Source organism: Coturnix japonica, chromosome 5, assembly GCF_001577835.2.
Source record: "Coturnix japonica isolate 7356 chromosome 5, Coturnix japonica 2.1, whole genome shotgun sequence".
NCBI classification, from domain to species: domain Eukaryota; kingdom Metazoa; phylum Chordata; class Aves; order Galliformes; family Phasianidae; genus Coturnix; species Coturnix japonica.
This window is the reverse complement of record NC_029520.1, coordinates 53,800,133-53,817,075: the sequence shown is the minus strand read 5'-3', so window position 1 is coordinate 53,817,075 and position 16,943 is coordinate 53,800,133.

The following is a 16,943-nucleotide window of genomic DNA, read 5'->3' as shown; positions in this document are numbered from 1 at the left end:
TGTGCTTTGGCACAGTGGCCACTGTCACGGGCCTCCTTCATCCTGGCTGTGGCTCTTTGTCACTTAACACAGCAAAAGAAGGAAAAAAATGTGCAGAAATATACATGAGCTAAGAACTGGTAGCTCCTCAGGCTCTACCCATTTGTATTATTCTAGCATCACCATCTTCATCTTGTCTCAAATCAATAAGCAAAAACAGACAAATTATATGGTTGTGCAGGACTACTCAGAAATTGCAGCATGCTTCTTTTCTGCTCTAAAGAAAACCAGGTGAGACACTCCCAGAGGTTTAAAATTGGAGTGTATACATTTGGCCAAAATGAAAGAAAAATAATACCCTGGTCACACCAGCAGTCCCACCTCTGCATGGTGGAATTCCTCATGGTGGATTTCTGCCATCTGCCACAGAACTGGAGATAATCAATTATTATTATTATTATTAATAATAATAAATAAAAATAAAAAGGAAGAAAGAGACATTGTGTTCATTTATCTTTCCAAAGCCAGCTCCATACTTCACTAACACCCATTGACTCTACAGGTTCCATCAATGGACCTGAGCTCCAAACAGGCTTTGCAAAACAGGATACAAGGTGCATGTCTGACAAGCTACCATTCACCTGAAAACTAAGCTTGTTGGCCATCAGATTATATTCCAGTGGGATGCTGAATTTCACAGGTATCCACGGAAGACCATCTGCATGCAAGCAGGACAAGTCAGAAAATCATTAACAATGAATAAAGATGATTAGCTGTTCAAAGTGCAGAGCTGTTACACATTCACCTGTGGTCTGCTGAAAAAAGTAAAAAGGCGGAACATAAAAGTGAGGCTATGTATTATTGCTTTGGCTGCTGAAGCTTTGAGCCAGATGTCTAGATAGGAAGCAAGATTGGGAAGTCCTGTTGAAGAGCTGTTTGAAAACTGCCTTAACTAAAATCTTGATATATGAGGTACATTGTAGAATATAAAAGCCTCTAGCTATGATTTATGTGGACAGGAATTAAAGAGGATAACATGGCCAGAAGAAGGAGGAGGGAACGGTACTTTATATTAAAGACACCTTCACTGACTTCAGTGGAGCTGCTAATTATGAGACCCAAGAGATGAAGTCAGTGTATCAGTCTCGTGAAAGATTCTACATGGCAGGCACTGCAATGACAGATGAAGATTCACTGCTCACCAGAAATCTGTGGTTACCTTAAAGTCACTCATAACCTGATTAGGGATTATATTCATGGATGCAGGATGGGAAATTACTTTTTTTCTTTTTTAGGACTTTCTTTCCCCTTGCTTAACTCCAGTACAGCTGCATCTAAACCCATACGGTCAGGAATGGGGAATGCAAACTGCACGCAGAAAGGAAGTTTGGGTGCTGAGCACAGCGGCACTGAAGTTGGGAAACACTGACATGGAAAGAGCAACTGTATCATTGTAGGTACACGAGGAGAGCAGTGAGAGGGAGCAAAGTTGTGTCTGTGTCTGGTTTTGAAGGCTACTCAGTCTAGCTAGAGGATAACAAACGACCAGAGAAACCCCAGCTGATGAACTACCCTGTGGTGACAGATCTAAAGAGCTTCTTCTCTTTTTTTTTTCTTTTTTTTCTCCAAACACAGAAATGACAACAACAATAAATCATCGCTTTCATTTGTAAAAGCATCCAGCCCTAAACAGGTTTGATACTTACAGGAAAAGACCTGATAAGAACCAGAGGCAGGGCATCAATACCCACCTAAAGCAAATGGTTTGTGATTAGGAGCAGTGACAAGAACAGTGTAGTTGGGAGGAAACTGTAAAAAGGAATGTGGAGGACATCCAGTCTTAAGGCGTACTGGAAGCCTTTCATTGCTCTCAGCTGTGTCTATTAGCTTACATTTAATTACACCTGCAGCAATGGGAATCACTAAGGAGCTCTCACTTGCAGTGCTCAGGTATGTTGTGTGAGCTGCTGTCCTTTGCAAGAACAGACAATACCCTCTCCCTTGGGAATTTTCACTTTATGTGTTTCTATTCTTAGCTCATTAAAGAATGATCATATTTCAAAAATGCCTTTTCAATTTGAAGCCCAATGAGTGTGATTGTAGGAGTGTTTGTTTGTTTGTTTTTTCTTGTGGATTGTATGTGGCAGCTAATTAGCATGCTAATGGGCTCTATGAGTTTGGAATCAGTGCCACAGTATGCTGTGCTCTGTGAGCACCTACCAATGATGATTTGTGCCCAGAGACAGATGAGCCTCCTGGGTGTGGGGCTGGGGCTGAGGCTGGACATGGCACCCAGCGCTGCACCCATTGGAGTTCCAGCCCTGCTGCTGAGCTGGCATTCACTGCTATTAGCTGGTGTGTCCCTCCTTGCTGTGTTATTTTGGCATCGTTAGATGATGGAAGCTGTTGCTTCCTCGAAACATACATGTGCATAGCAACAGCCAAAAGAGGTTATATCTTCTTCCTCACAAGGAAATAACTCATTAATGCAAATTTGTTTGGCATCTGTGGTTTAGCTTGCCATAGGCAAAAGAAAGGAGTCAGGTTCAATCCAAGTTTAATTGCTAAAAAATGCTATTCTGGGACCTCATGAAAACAAGGTGATTCATACATGCTATTAAGCTTTCCAAGTGATCGCAAGCTTAAATGCATGAAATAGATACAAAAAGAAGCAGAAACAAATGCAGCCTTAGTTAAAATGGAAGGAATCCAGGGCACACTGCCGGCTTTGTGAGGTGGGTGATGGAGCAGGGGCAGGTCCTCACCTCAACAGCTGAGGGAGGAAGGAGGAGTGGGAGCGAAATGGGAGAGAGGAAAATAATGCAGGAGAGATAGAAAGATGAGGGGAGTGAGGAAGATGGAACAATTACAGAGAAGTAGAGAAAAAGAGCAAGCATCAAGAAATGCCTTGGATGCAGATTGCAGATGGAACTGGACGTAAAACAGAAAGAAACAAAGCCTACGCAGTGATAAATTTTTAAGCAAAACTCGCTGCTGACTTAAGATAACAAGAAATAGTTCAAGGCAAATAATTGAAAATCAATGGGTGTAAAAGAACACAGGAGCTGATCTGCGGACAGTGCTCCTTGAAATAAAAGGTGCAATAACGAATTGCAGTCACCTCCACTTAGAAATGGGTGTGAAAAATTGAAAGAAATGACAGCCGCATTTTCTTCACATACGTTGTGAAAAGAGGGACTTGTTTTGGTTTTTTTCTCCCTTATATCAGTTGAAAGAGAGAAGTTTTTTCCCCCTTTGGACAAGAAAACTTCAATTTCATGTTATTTCTGTAGCAAATATGTATTGGTTCAAGTGAACAATAAAATGGAAGGGTATAAATTGATAGAACAAACAAGCGTGGTGAAAGCTTCGGCTCTGAGGAGCTATTGAGGCTGCTGGAAATACCAGCACAGAACAGGAGAGCCCCAACACCCAGCTCATCCATACGTGTCCAGTTTGCCTTCATTCCATTTGGGATGAAAACCTGGAGAATTAACTTTGGAGAAATACTGAAAACATTTTAAGTGACAAATCGTGTATTTTCTTGCTCCAAAATATGTTTAAAAAGAAACAAGCAAATCATTTGAAAACCAGAAGATTGCAGCACTTCCTGAAATCCCAGAAGGCCTCAGCAGCTTCTGAATTGTGCTGCTGTTGTTAAGAAACCCAGCTCTGGTGCAATGGACACTGAGGCACTAAGACTTTCCATTTCATTTTATTGCCAACTCATTTTTCAAAGGATGCATGTGGTGCTGGCAGAAATGACGGGGAAAAAAAAGTCTTGTTTTGTCCAGCAGAAGCAGGAGAGGTGACTTCTTTGCAGTAAGAAAAGTTCTTATTCTCTCTTTAAACAGAACATTTGGTCACTGGGGATTGTTTCCACAACATAAGTTAAGCTCTGGCTTCAGTTCTTCAGTGCTGCATCTTAAATTCTGAGCAAAGCTGTGCACTGCCTCAGTTCTATCTCTCTTTTTCTGTTGTTGCAGACTGTGTCTCCATAAACAGTGGGAATGCAAGAATGCCACCAACAGCAGAGCCCTGGGAGCTGTATGAGGTGCTGCTCGTGGCCTTGCATTCTGCTTGCATATGTGAAATAGGAAATGAGACTTCCTACTGTTTGACAGAAGCAGTTGGAGAACATGAAGGCACGTTGTGGAAAAGCAGAAAACACTGCAAACATTGAATCATAGAATCCTACAATGGCCTGGGTTGCAAAGGCCCACAGTGCTCACCCAGTCCAACCCCCTGCTGTGTGCAGGGTCACCAACCAGCAGCCCAGGCTGCCCAGAGCCACATCCAGCCTGGCCTTGAATGCCTGCAGGGATGGGGCATCCACAGCCTCCTTGGGCAACCTGTTCCAGTGCGTCACCACCCTCTGGGGGAAAAACTTCCTCCCAAGATCCAACCTAAACCTCCCCTGTCTCAATTTAAACCCATTCCCACTTGTCCTATCATTATCCACCCTTGTAAACACCCTTGTAAACATTGCAACAGTTTCAGTTTTTTCTGCTCGTTTCTTGTGCTTTTTTTTTTTTTTTTTTTGAGAATCATTCTATGTACAAAGCAAGCAAGTGTGGCATGGCTGAGAAGATAATGGAGTACACCACAGAGCCTTCATACTATAATCACGCAGTATAAATTAGTATGAAGCCAAAGAAAATGAAGGCGTTTGCATTGGGTGAATTGGAGCACATTCTGAATGTAGAGCTCCTGTGCTATTTCTGCACAGTTTGAGTTTTCCTGTAGTTAAAGCAGCAGCTTTTACGTTTGCAAAGGGGGAAATATAGTAAAATCTTTCATTCCTGATAAAAGGCGTATGATTTCTTTTTAAAGTGGCGTTACAGAAAAAAAAACATGCAGCAGAAAGCACTGCAGCTCCCAGCCTTGTTCCTCACCATGGTGAGAGGGTGCTGCCATCATTGCAGCTGCTGTGCTGCTGTGGTTCTGACAGGGTGCTGAGCACACAATGTGCTTGAAGGTTCATGCACCCCTTAAGTAAACACTTGGCTTGCCATGCATGTAGCACACGCCTGCCAGCTCTGAAGTGCCTCCCTCCTGCCTGGTGTGCTTGACTCCGCTGCGTTCCCAGTCTCTTACACAATACAAAAACACAACGTCAGTCTTTTTCATTGTCACCTTAAGGCTACACTGACTCTCCACAATCCACATCATGAACCTCCAACTCAAACCTGTCAGCTCGCAGCAAGCCGGCCCTCCTTGCACCCCACTCCTCACGGCTGGCACAGCTCCATGGGCATGTACACAGAAATGGGAAAGTGACTGATTCTCATTGTCACAGAGGGAAATCAATTCTGAGAGGCACTCTAACATATCTGACACTTCTGATTTATGCCAAGAGAGAAGCGAGAGAAGAGATCACAGTGTAAGGACCACGACAAAGTCTGTTTAAGCCAATCTCTGGTGCATAGCACTGCTTCCATAGAACAGAGAGCAACAGGAGTGAACTGAAGTCTTTTGGCACAGTATTTGAACAAAAATAAGGTTACACAATTTATCACGTCCTCGGTATTACAGAACTTTATTTTAAAAGTACATAAATTTGATGCTGCCAAAAGGCTTTTGTTCAGCAGCAGTAAGAGCTGCGATCACATCCCAAATGCCCTTCTTGCAAGTCTTTATCCTTGGACAGAGATACCCACAGGACAGACACTGATAAATCTCTTTTGATGAGTTTATTTTTCACTTGTTCCCGTGCTCTGCTTTCTTTAATGGTGATGGGAGGTGCCCTGTGGGGCCAGACCCCCCCTCCTCACCCATCACTGCAATCAGTGTTTTGTCTTTCTAGCTGCTCCACTGGTGAGCAACTTGCCAAGGCCATTAGCAAACTAATAGTTCAGCTTGTAACAGCTACATCCAGGCATGTGAGACCATTCCCAAGAAAACATGCCCGATTTCCAAAACGACGCTTGTTTTTCCTCAGAGACGTTACCTGCAGCTACACCTCTGTCAGTATTCTTAGTTCAGCATGCTTACAGCATGATATGTGAAGCTGAGATGGCATCATATAAAAACCAGCTACAAGAGACAGTGAAATGCTGTTGATGCAAGGCCTGACCAGTATGGGACATATCTTACTCAGCCATCTGGCAGTCAGTAAACCACATGTAAAAGATGAATGAGTGCACCCAGCCATGCCTGCCTGCAGCGCAGGTGGGTCAGTGCCTTTCTTTGGGCCCCATTAGCACCAGGGCTCCTCACTGCAAACTGCACTGCTGGTCACTGTGACAGGCTTTTCCTTCAGGGAGGGCATCTTCACTCACATCCTCTTCACCCTCCATTCAGTATTATTATTTTTTTTTTTCCACAGAAAATGTATCAGTGTAACTTCAGACAATATTGATGCAGATGTAGATCACAGAGGAACAATTTGTAATGAAACCACAGTAACACGACTGCACAGGGTCCAAAACCTTGTGCTGAATGCACGTTAGCAGGTACAGGTCAGTGCAAACCTCATCACCCTGTTCACAAATGCGCATCCTCAGCTGGAATTTGAATAAAGGCCATGGTGTGATTTTGTGCTGGAGATAATATGTGCTGCAAAGCCCTCTGACACCTACCTGGAGCAGCACTGCTGCCCTGGTGAATAATGCATTGAGCCAGAAGCACCTGCAAATGCCATGTGATAAACTCCTCTTGCTCCCAGTCATTTTCCTTTAAAATACCAAAAAGCACAGACTGCAGATTGTGCCTCAGCCAACACAGATATTGAACTAGCAGCCTTTCATTTTGGGACCGGCACATATTGTGGCTGTCCAATAGCATTACCCTGACACTGAAAGTCATAAAAGGATATTTTCCTTTAGAATGAGAAAGGGGTTGATCTTCTACTATGAAAATACTGATTTATGTTATCTCTTTTCTCAGTCTTTGTAAATGTGACCAAGTTCTCAGACTATGAGATGATTTTGCCAGCAATCAAATCCATTCCTTCAAACATACATAATTTCTTCCCTTCCCTTCCTTCTCCTTCCCTTCCCTCCCCTCCCCATCAAACAGGCAGCACAACTGCTGATTTTTGTTTTGTTTTCTTGTAGAATTAATCACATCACTGGGTAACTCTGCACTCCATACAGTGAACATGGAAACTTGAAGGCATTTGCTCTTTGTAAACACAGCTCCTCACCAGCTGTTTGATTCCATCCCCATGTGGCTGTGGGCAGAGGGTGCTGGGGGCAGTTGCCTGAGGATGCGGAGCTGCTGCAGAAGGACCTGGTCCCATTCGGTACCTGCTCAGTTCCTAGTGCCCATTTGATGCTCATGCAGTTCCCAATGCTCACTGATTCCCACCCGTGCTGTCCGGTGCTTGGTGCCCCCAGGGGATGTTCAAACCACTTGTGCAGATTAACCCTGAGCTTGTTGTGCTCCCTTGAAGTCAACCTGACAGAAAGTGTCAAGGTTTAGCTTCTGCAACCCAATTAGCAGTGAAAACAGGACTTTCAACAAATGGCATTATGATGGATTAAGGAGGGATTACAGCTTTGTATCTAACAGCTCTCAAGAAAATAACCTCACAAAAAATAAAAAAGCTAAGAAATTAACTTGTTTTCTAGTGGAAGTAGATTTGTTTGCCTTCACTGCCATCTGCCAACTTCTGCCTATTTTATAAACAAGAAAACTAAACCAACAGTAGTTCAAAACTCAAAGCTAAGGAGAAGCTTGCTGGTGCAGCTTGCCCCAGCCGTGCTGCTGGCAACCCAATGTCTGCTCTCTGCCCAGCAGCCCTGTCTCCATCCCCCACCTCCTTCAGATATATCTGAAGCCCTCACCTGGGCAAACCTGGGATAGAATTTATCAGCTGGAGCTCAGGGCCATGGCTGTACTGCAGCCTGCAGTGGCTGCACTGTGCACCCACCTCTCTCTATCTGAAAGCCCTTGTGGATGTTGCACCCCAGCACAGATGTGCTCAGCTGTTTGTCCAGCACTGAGGTGTGAGCTGAGTGTGGAAAGGCAGTGTGGAAAGTTTGGGTTTTTCCCATCTCCTTTCTGCTCCTCCCATGCTGGCTGTTACTCAAACTGATGCTAAAACTTTCAGTGGAAGTGCTCTGAGTGCTCTGCCATCCGTGAGAGGAAGCATTACATTATTGCCACGGATTCAGTATCCCTCTTCCAAAGAGCCTGTAAAGTTTTTAACGAGGAGAACCAAACCTTTTCTTTTCTCAGTGGGCCACAAAAAAACACTGCTTAGGGTTATTAATTTTCTCACAATATGACTCTCAAATGCTGTATGAAAAAGAATTTATATTCCAGGCAGTGTGTTAATTTTAATTATGTTTACCTTCCCAGTCTTTCTAAATCAGACTTGATTGCATTTAATAAGGGCTTTAAATGTGTCTTAATAATGTTTGGAATTAATACTGGTTTGTGAGTGTCTGAGGATGGTGGGCTCCCAGGAGACCCTCTGAAATCTTGTTGTGATAAATAATCTAAAGCAGCCACCTGTGATAAGAAACATTTTGCATTTTTTTTCCCATTGATTTCCTATGCTGGCAGGTTTTGTACTGTGCCCACAGAGTGCACTAGCTGTGGTAGTGGCAGGCAGGAACAGCAGCCAGAGACTCATATCCCCATATCCCCACCCCTGACATGGGCAACCCAGCTCAGGCTGCCCAGGGCCCATCCATGGCCTTGGGCAACTCTGGGTATGGGACACCCACAGCTGGGGCTGGGCCTGTGCCTGGCCTCTGCCCTTGAAAATCGATGGGCAGAGGGAATGGTGCATGAACACCTATAGCTGGGAGTGCCCAAGTCATGCTCACAGCCCTGAGCTCCCGAGTGACTGCTCCTCCCTGCTGCTGTGGGGATAGTTCATTTCAAGTTACATGACACACTGACAGCCAGAGGGTTGCTGGAATACTTTGCCTGCAAGGCTTGCATGGCACATGAGCTCCGCTTTCAGTGCTCTGCTCATTCCTGGGGCAGCTGGAAAAAAGAAAGAAGTCCAAGAAATGAGATGGAAAAAATTGTGCTACAATTTTGTAATAAAGAAATTTATCTTTAAGCTTAACGGCTCAAAACACACAAAGCTATCTAGGTTATGTTGCTTCTGATGTGCCTCAGAAAAGCTACTGCATGAATTGTGCTATCCAGTGATCCATAACTGCTATGGAGGCTTATGCAAAGAGCACCCTTGCTTTTTACAAGGGGGGCTGCATATAAGGAGTGTATTGTCATACCTTCATGCTGCCTAAATTCCTCACACACACCGCTCTGTAGTAGCACCTTAAACACTGAATCCATTATGGTACAGATCACAGGAGCAAATACCATTACTGCCTGTACTTGAAATACAATTTCCTGTGCACTAAACGGAGATCTGTTTGTTTATATATGGTAACAAAAGATGATGCAAATGAGAAACGTTGTATAGAATTCTGGTTAAACTCCAGAGGAACAGATTACAGCCATGGAAGAACAGGAAATTGTCCATAGGAAAGGGGGATATTGAAGAGTAAGCAAAGTGTCTGCCTTCTGCTGAGCACGGAGGAGGAGGATTAGCACCTGGGACAACAGCTTCCTGCTCACCTACAGTTTGGGTTCATAGAACCATAGGATCACAGAATCACTGCAGTTGGAAGAAACTGAGATCCCCAACCCCAGCCCACCCCACCATGCCCTCGTCCCTCAGTGCCACAGCTCCATGGCTCCGGAGCATCTCCAGGGATGGTGACCCCAGCACTCCTGGGCAGCTGTGGCAGTGCCTGACCAGCAGGGCTCCCTCTGTGGAGGGTTTTTGAAAGAGTTCCACAAACTTGGTGCCTTTGCTCAGGTCCGCACTTCCCTGAATTTTCTGTTCTTTGTGTATATATTTATATTTACTCTCCTGGCCTAACAAAGCAGCGAAATTCCAAACATGCCCAGCACTCAGTAGCCTCTATTCTGACATCCCTGCACCACTTGTTAATAAAAATCTGTGCACCTGGTTGGCAACTATGGAGGTGATGCCTCCAGCAAGTCTGGCCCTAAGCTCAGGATCCCACAGCTGCTTTGTGAGCTCAGCTGTTGGCTGTTGGGTGCACAGCCAGCATGTCTCACAGCACCGCAGCACAGAGAAGCATGGCACAGAGCAGCCCCACGCTGTGCCCTGCCTGGGGGTGCTGAAGGGCAGCTGCCCTCTGCCTGGCACTCCATGCACACAGATGTTTTGCTTTCTGTGCACCCATGGGCGAATCACCACTTGTGCTGGATGAGAAAACTTCAAAGCCTGAATGTTTGAGAAGGGAAAAACAAAACAAAGCAGAAAGCCGCTGATTTCCTTCATATCAGGCTTGTTGGAAAGCTGCCATACAGTCAGGCTCTGAGCGCCGTGTGCTGCTATGGGCTGCATCCCAGGAGAAGCAAAGTGCTCTCAGCTGTGCTGAAGCCAGAGCTTTCCCCTTTGATGTCACAGGGGATTTGGGGGATAAATCGGTGCTATTGATGACTGTTAGTCATCCACTCCTGCGACCCCTTAAGAAATAAAGGAAAAGGAGATCTGTGTCTTTGATGTTAGCTGTGCGGGGAAACCACTTCAAAGAAAGATGAAAGAACGTCAGTAAATCGAGAGGCCCTTGTGAAACTGCCGACCCATGTCACACCACTTTTCAGCTATGAATTGCCTTTATTTCTTTGGTTATTTTCTCTCTCACACAGATGTTGTTGAACCCATTCCTGCGCTTCATCTGATCTACTACAAGGAAAGCTCACACCGGGTTCTTGGTGTCTGCGTTACGGCAAATATGAAACATTCAGTGCTGCTGCTGTTCAGTGTCACCAAGAGTAACTCAAAACCCCACTCTCATTTTTGTTGCTAACTTTTAAACTTCACAAGTTTATTGTTAAGGTATTGATCATGAACATCCCAAAGGACACACGTATCGTCCCACTGACGTGGATGCCTGCATTGCCAGCCCCGGTGCCACCGCTCTGCTGTCTGTGTGGAGCAGGTCTGTCACCTGCTGATCACGGGCACATTCATCTGCCCTCTATTGAAACATGCAGCAGCATCTCTGTGATTGTTCTACACAAAGTCCCAACATTAAAAACGCCAAAAAAAAGAAAAAGTCTCTTTCTTTTTGAGAACGAAAACATAGATATTGAAAAATCCTATTCCATTTGTGTATCTAGGAATGTATGTACACACGCCTATACCAAACTGGGATCATTTATCAATAGAACCAGGCCAATAAAATCTGTTCTTGGATTTCAGATTTTCATCACTGTTATTCTGTCCAGTTTATTTTTGTTTAGAAATTAGATGTTGTGTCATTCCTTTCTCATAAGAATAGTCCCATACGGTTCCCTGAGCTGCTTTGCCTCTATTGCGATATCCCAGCAGGCACTTTTTTGATGAAATAGCACTTTATGAAAGGTTAAATCAGATTCTATTGGAAATTCTGTGTCGGTGTTTCTGATGAGTCAGAGTTGTGATGTGCAGTATTTCCACATGGCCTGGAAAGAACTTTGCAATGGCTTTTCTCCCTTTGGAAGGCAGATTTCTGGGCTCTTCTTTTTTCCTTTCCTGCATTTATCTGAGATGTGTCTTAGAGGTGCTGAGCCTGAGACAGTTTGCTGAGTGTTGAGGGCAGAATTCTGCGAACAGTTTCCTTGGGTAATAGTTTAGAAGTTTAAATAGCACTTTTCTATGTCTGTATGTACAGTTCTCGAGTCTCTTTTCCACGTACACTTTAGGAGATGAGCTTTAAGTGAGAAATCTAACAGCAACAATGCATTTCAATTACTAATGGTGATATCTGAGCAAATTAAATGCTGAGCATCGAAGGGTAGACAGCCCAGAGGTGACAGTGCTTCTAAGAAGTTCAAAATAAAGTCAGATTTTTCCTCTGTCTAATTCAGAAAGAAGGGGCTGGCTCCCCAGTATAGATCATAGAATGGAATCAAAGAATCATAGAATCACAGCATGGCCTGGGTTGCAAAGGCCCACAGTGCTCATCCAGCTCCAACCCCCTGCTGTGTGCAGGGTCACCAACCAGCAGCCCAGGCTGCCCAGAGCCACATCCAGCCTGGCCTTGAATGCCTGCAGGGATGGGGCATCCACAGCCTCCTTGGGCAACCTGTTCCAGTGCGTCACCACCCTTTACGTGAAAAACTTCCTCCTACTTAACCCTGAGAAGAAAATATTCAGAAGAGTGTTAAAAATAAATCTGATTAAAAGTGCAAGAATAAAAATGTATGCAAATAATTTTTATCTGACTAGAACAAAATAGGTCTATTATGAACATCTGAAAGAAAAAAGGAAACACATTAATATTTTTCATATGTACATTTTATTTTAATGGACCACTGTCTTTGTGGAGGGGAAATGTTTTCATCAAGTAGAAAAGCAATGTTGGAGATAGTTAATTTTCAGTTATAAAACAATATCCAGCAGTTACAGAATGTAATGGTATCGCAATTATTCACTTTTCCAATGCTGCCCAGTACTGACAAGTATCATTCTATTTTCTGAAATGTAAAATTAAATGCTGCAAATAATGGGAGCTGCAGTCACTGATATTTCTGCCCACCAAAACTTTTAGCATTCATTACTCTTCTCATTAATCCACATTCATGGTCTTCAGTTTTATTTCCCTCCACTAATGCTGAGTATTTATCTTTCTGGGGCTTCAATCAGACCATATAATGCTGCTGCCCCTGGAAATGTGACCTTATCTATCTCCTTTAGTTAAAAAAGATAATGCAGCAAACACCCATCGTAAATATTTATCAGGCATTTATTTGGAGTGCAAGCAGAAGGAAAGAGATTTTAACAATATTTTCCATTCTATTGCCACATCAATAGGACATGAACAAAAGGCCATCCTTCAAACCAATGGGAAAATGTAAAGGGACAAAGACTCCTCAGATACTTGCGGAGAAAGTCATGCGAGCATGTCACTGTAAGTTGGAAAATAAGGAACGTTATTACTTCTCACCTGTAGGTATTAACTGGTTGTTCATATGCTGCTCATGCAGATCAGAAAGCCGGATGGAGAGACCACATTTCTAGCAGTGCCAGTGAATCAGCACTGGTACATCTGGGAGGTGGCTGCTAGTGGGATGCACATTGCTGCATTCAGCACATAGCTGACAGAGTTTGTCCAGATATTTGTTATCTCCACCTGAAATACTGTTAGACAGGAGGTACATGTATTGTCGGTGTCCGAGGGCTGCGTTTTCATTAATAAGAAATGCATCTATGAGATCCTGATTCTGAGATCCAGTTAAATGTAAAGATGCATAAGAGCTGTTGCTGGGAGGGTGCACAGGGCCCTCAGTAGCTGAAATCACATCAACCTTCATATTCTGATTCTGTGTTGCACATTTTCACAGAAAATGATGAAAAAAATATAAGGATGTGGATGCCCACATTCTGCAGACAGCAAATTCATCCCACAGTCTTCAGGCAATGGCCTGAGTCTGCACACTGAGAGCCCATCCTGCAGGAAGCTCCACTTTTCAGCTGCACTTGATTCTGATGAATGGTTTCCGTCTGGATTCTTTCCTTACCCAGCTCCATAGAGGGCTGATGTGTGCAATCAATACTAATAAAGGTCTCTCTAAAGAGATTCTCTGTAGAGGTTTCCCCGAACACATACAGTTTCCTGACCTTTTTCCATTACAAGCCATTGTATGACAATGTGATGAACAACCGGTGGCAGAGTAACACAGTGATTAACAGCAGGATTTAGTCACAGTCAGAACTACAGCATGAAATTATTTCATTACTCATCAGCCATACCCAGACCATGTCTGTTGAGCCTTTGCAGAACCGCTGCAGCACAGCTCCCTGCCCACCCCCAGCCCTGTGCCTGCTTCTGTCCCACGTTGGTGTCCCTGCAAACATGGAGAGCTTACCAAAATTCACAACGAATATGAATCCTGCAGTTTGAGACCAAAAGAGAGTTTGCAACCATCAGAACTAAAATTCTTCAGGAAAAAAAAAAAAAAAAAGAAAAAAAAAGAAAAAACATTTCAAGTAGAAAAACTTTCTAATTGTATGTTTTATTTTGTTTTTAAATTCCTCATCCTGCCTACATTAAGATGTGGGTCTTTTTGCAATGATCACTTATGTCACGATTCTTCTGCTCTTAAATGAGAAAATAAATTCCCCAAAGGATTACCAGAAATGCAGTAAATACCATTATTCATATTAATCATCTTTTCAGAGCAGTATTTAAGTTTCTTCATACCACTCCCAGGGCATTTATGTTAATGTATCTGCAGGGAATAAGCCTACATGTTGTTTTCTTATTTTATTTTTGCTTTTCTGTATTAATGGTCGTCTTGATTTCTACCAAAAAGCGACCTTGTCCTCCAGCTAAAACATCAGCTGTGTTAGAAAGAAGAAAACCACAGTAAGAAAAAATAGCTGTAGTTATTAGGAAGACAAATAGGTCTTCTCCTCTTGGGAAGTAAGGAAGAGACGGCTCTGAGGCTGCAGTGCTGCAGAGTTACAGAAGGAAGTGGTGAAGTGCAGAGAACTAAACTGAGTTGAAGCAACGGCACAAACTGCTTTGTTTCTTGTCCAGAGGAGCAGAACAAAGGTCCAATCCAAATCCTACCATGGAGCCTTTTCTAGACCACTCATATGACTGCTTAGGTAAAGAAAATCCTATTTAAGCAAGTGAACTTTTGTTGAAATGAAGGTTAAACTGGGACCTAAGTTGGACTGGTTACCCCAGCACTGCTGCCCGCCTGCCTTTAGCACTGCTCTCCCCAGGGTTCTGTTGGACAGTCTGCATGCAGCACAGGGGCACCCTGAGATCCTCAGCCCCAGCACTGAAGGGTAGTGCAAGTGTTTGTGAGACTCACTTCCACAGTTGCTCTGGAAGCGCTATTTGTGAAGCAGGGAGGCAAAATCTCAAGACAAGTCAATCAGGAAAACATGAGAATGTCCCCCAGCCCACAGCAATATGGCCAGTGGCGGTGCTGGAGAGCTGCTGGTGGGCCTGAGCACACGAGGGAACGCCGGCCCCCATGGCTGAAGTGCAGCAGGTTCTGCTCTGAGCTTGGGAAACAGGGAAGGCAGCTCTCCTGTTCCACTGTGCTCATGGCACTGCTGCATCTTCTTGCACTCACATCCTCAAATATACGTTTTTTGGGGGGGAAATACAGTGTAAATGTAAATGTACACTACATCAACTTTGATGTGGAGGAGAAAAACAACAACAAAAAAAACTTCTTCCACATTCATTTGCATCTAAATGTGACTTCTGCTATATTAATTCCAGGAAAAGGATATAAAATTATGTTCCTGAATAAATGATACACCATAATTTCCTCGAGAGTTTGTCAGCAATGAAAGATAAAAATAACAGTCAATATAAAATACCCATTAATTTCACTAACAAACACTGCAAGACACAAATTGCATCAGAAGTATATCCACAAAAAAGGAATGGTAGAAGCTCCAGAAGCTTAAGGTGAGACATGAAACACACACAGCAAAGCAACGAGTGGAGAGTCTGTAAACAGCTGAAGTTCATTTTCCTGGTTCTTTGTCCTGACTTTGCTCTTTGCCAGGCCCACATTGCTCAAGATCATGAACTCAAGCAGGACATGGCCACTACAGCTCATCCTGCATGCAGCCATGGGCTCTTTAATCAGCTCATCTGCATTGGAGCACAGGGCCCAATGCTGCTTCTCCTCTGCTGGGTTTGTCTGGCACCAGGGCTGGGCAGTTACCCTCATGCTCCAGAAGCCTCCTGGATCTCCTGCAGCTTGTTGTGATGCTCACAGGACAGTGAAGAGTCTACATTGCCTTCTCAGGAGGAAAACAAAAAAGCTAAAGGGATAAATGACTAATTAGGCTGCCTCATTAAATATCTAAAAGCAGGGCCAGCAATAGGTGATGGAAAAATACACCAGGAACTACTTAAAGAAAACGCTCCTTTTTCTGGCTGCAATTTTGCTGAGGATAAACAATCCACGACAGAAAGGAGCACTAAGAAGCTGAACAGAAAAGGTTTCTCTTGTCACATCAGCATTGTGAGCAACCAAGGAAAACGAAAGACTGTGAATGTCTGTGAGGACAGCTGAGGAGAGCCCAGAGGCTGCAGATGTAGCCAACACAGGTGTATCCCCAGCCAGTGCATGAGCCAGGAGCTGCTGGGACCTGGCACAGAGAAAAGCTCTTCATGGAGGCTCCAGATCCCTGTCCAACATAAAAACAAATCTCATATCCCACAGCAATGGGGAACATACCAGCATGGCCCAGCTGCAGGGAGCTCAAGGACAGAGCTGGCTGTGCTGCTCAGAAATCTGAAGCACAGCACTGCAGGAATGACTGTGTGAATTCTCAAGTTCTCTTTGAAGTCTGCATCTTACAGGATCGATTGTAATGCAAATACGCACATGGAATGTCTTCTGGCCATGAAGGAGGCTGGTGCTTATGCTGTATCTCCAGAGCAATTCTGCAGCAAAGCAGGTTGTTGTGCACCAAAACAGTCCTTACTCATGTACAGACTTTTAGCCTCAAAATATAAACCTCACTGAGTCTCCAGGCTCTTCACGTTTTTGTGTTTTAAATGCATGTGACTGACATCCAGTGTAATGGGTGCCATGTAGGGAGGCTCACGTGGCAGTCCTGGCTCTGGGGCATCCTGCTGCCAAGCCTTCCCCGTCACCTTCATTTCTATTCTGGGCACAGAAGCCAGAAGTAGCCTTTGGGGATGTTTGGCAGTAATAAAGCAACACATTGCCATTCCTTTTTGTTTTGATCCCTACGTATCCTTCATCTTTAGAAATAGTCTGGTGTCTTAATCTGTAGAAAAATGGAGGTACACGTTATAAGGTAGCTGTTAAGCTCTGGCCTGGGTACTCCTTGGTTGCCAGCATGTGAGCTATCGAGCTGCAATATCACTGCAGGAAGCGTAACGCTTCTGAAAAAGGACACACAGGTGACAGCTCGGGTTTCTAATGAGTTTTCTGTCAGACAGGAATTCCTAAGCAGGTTTGCAAGT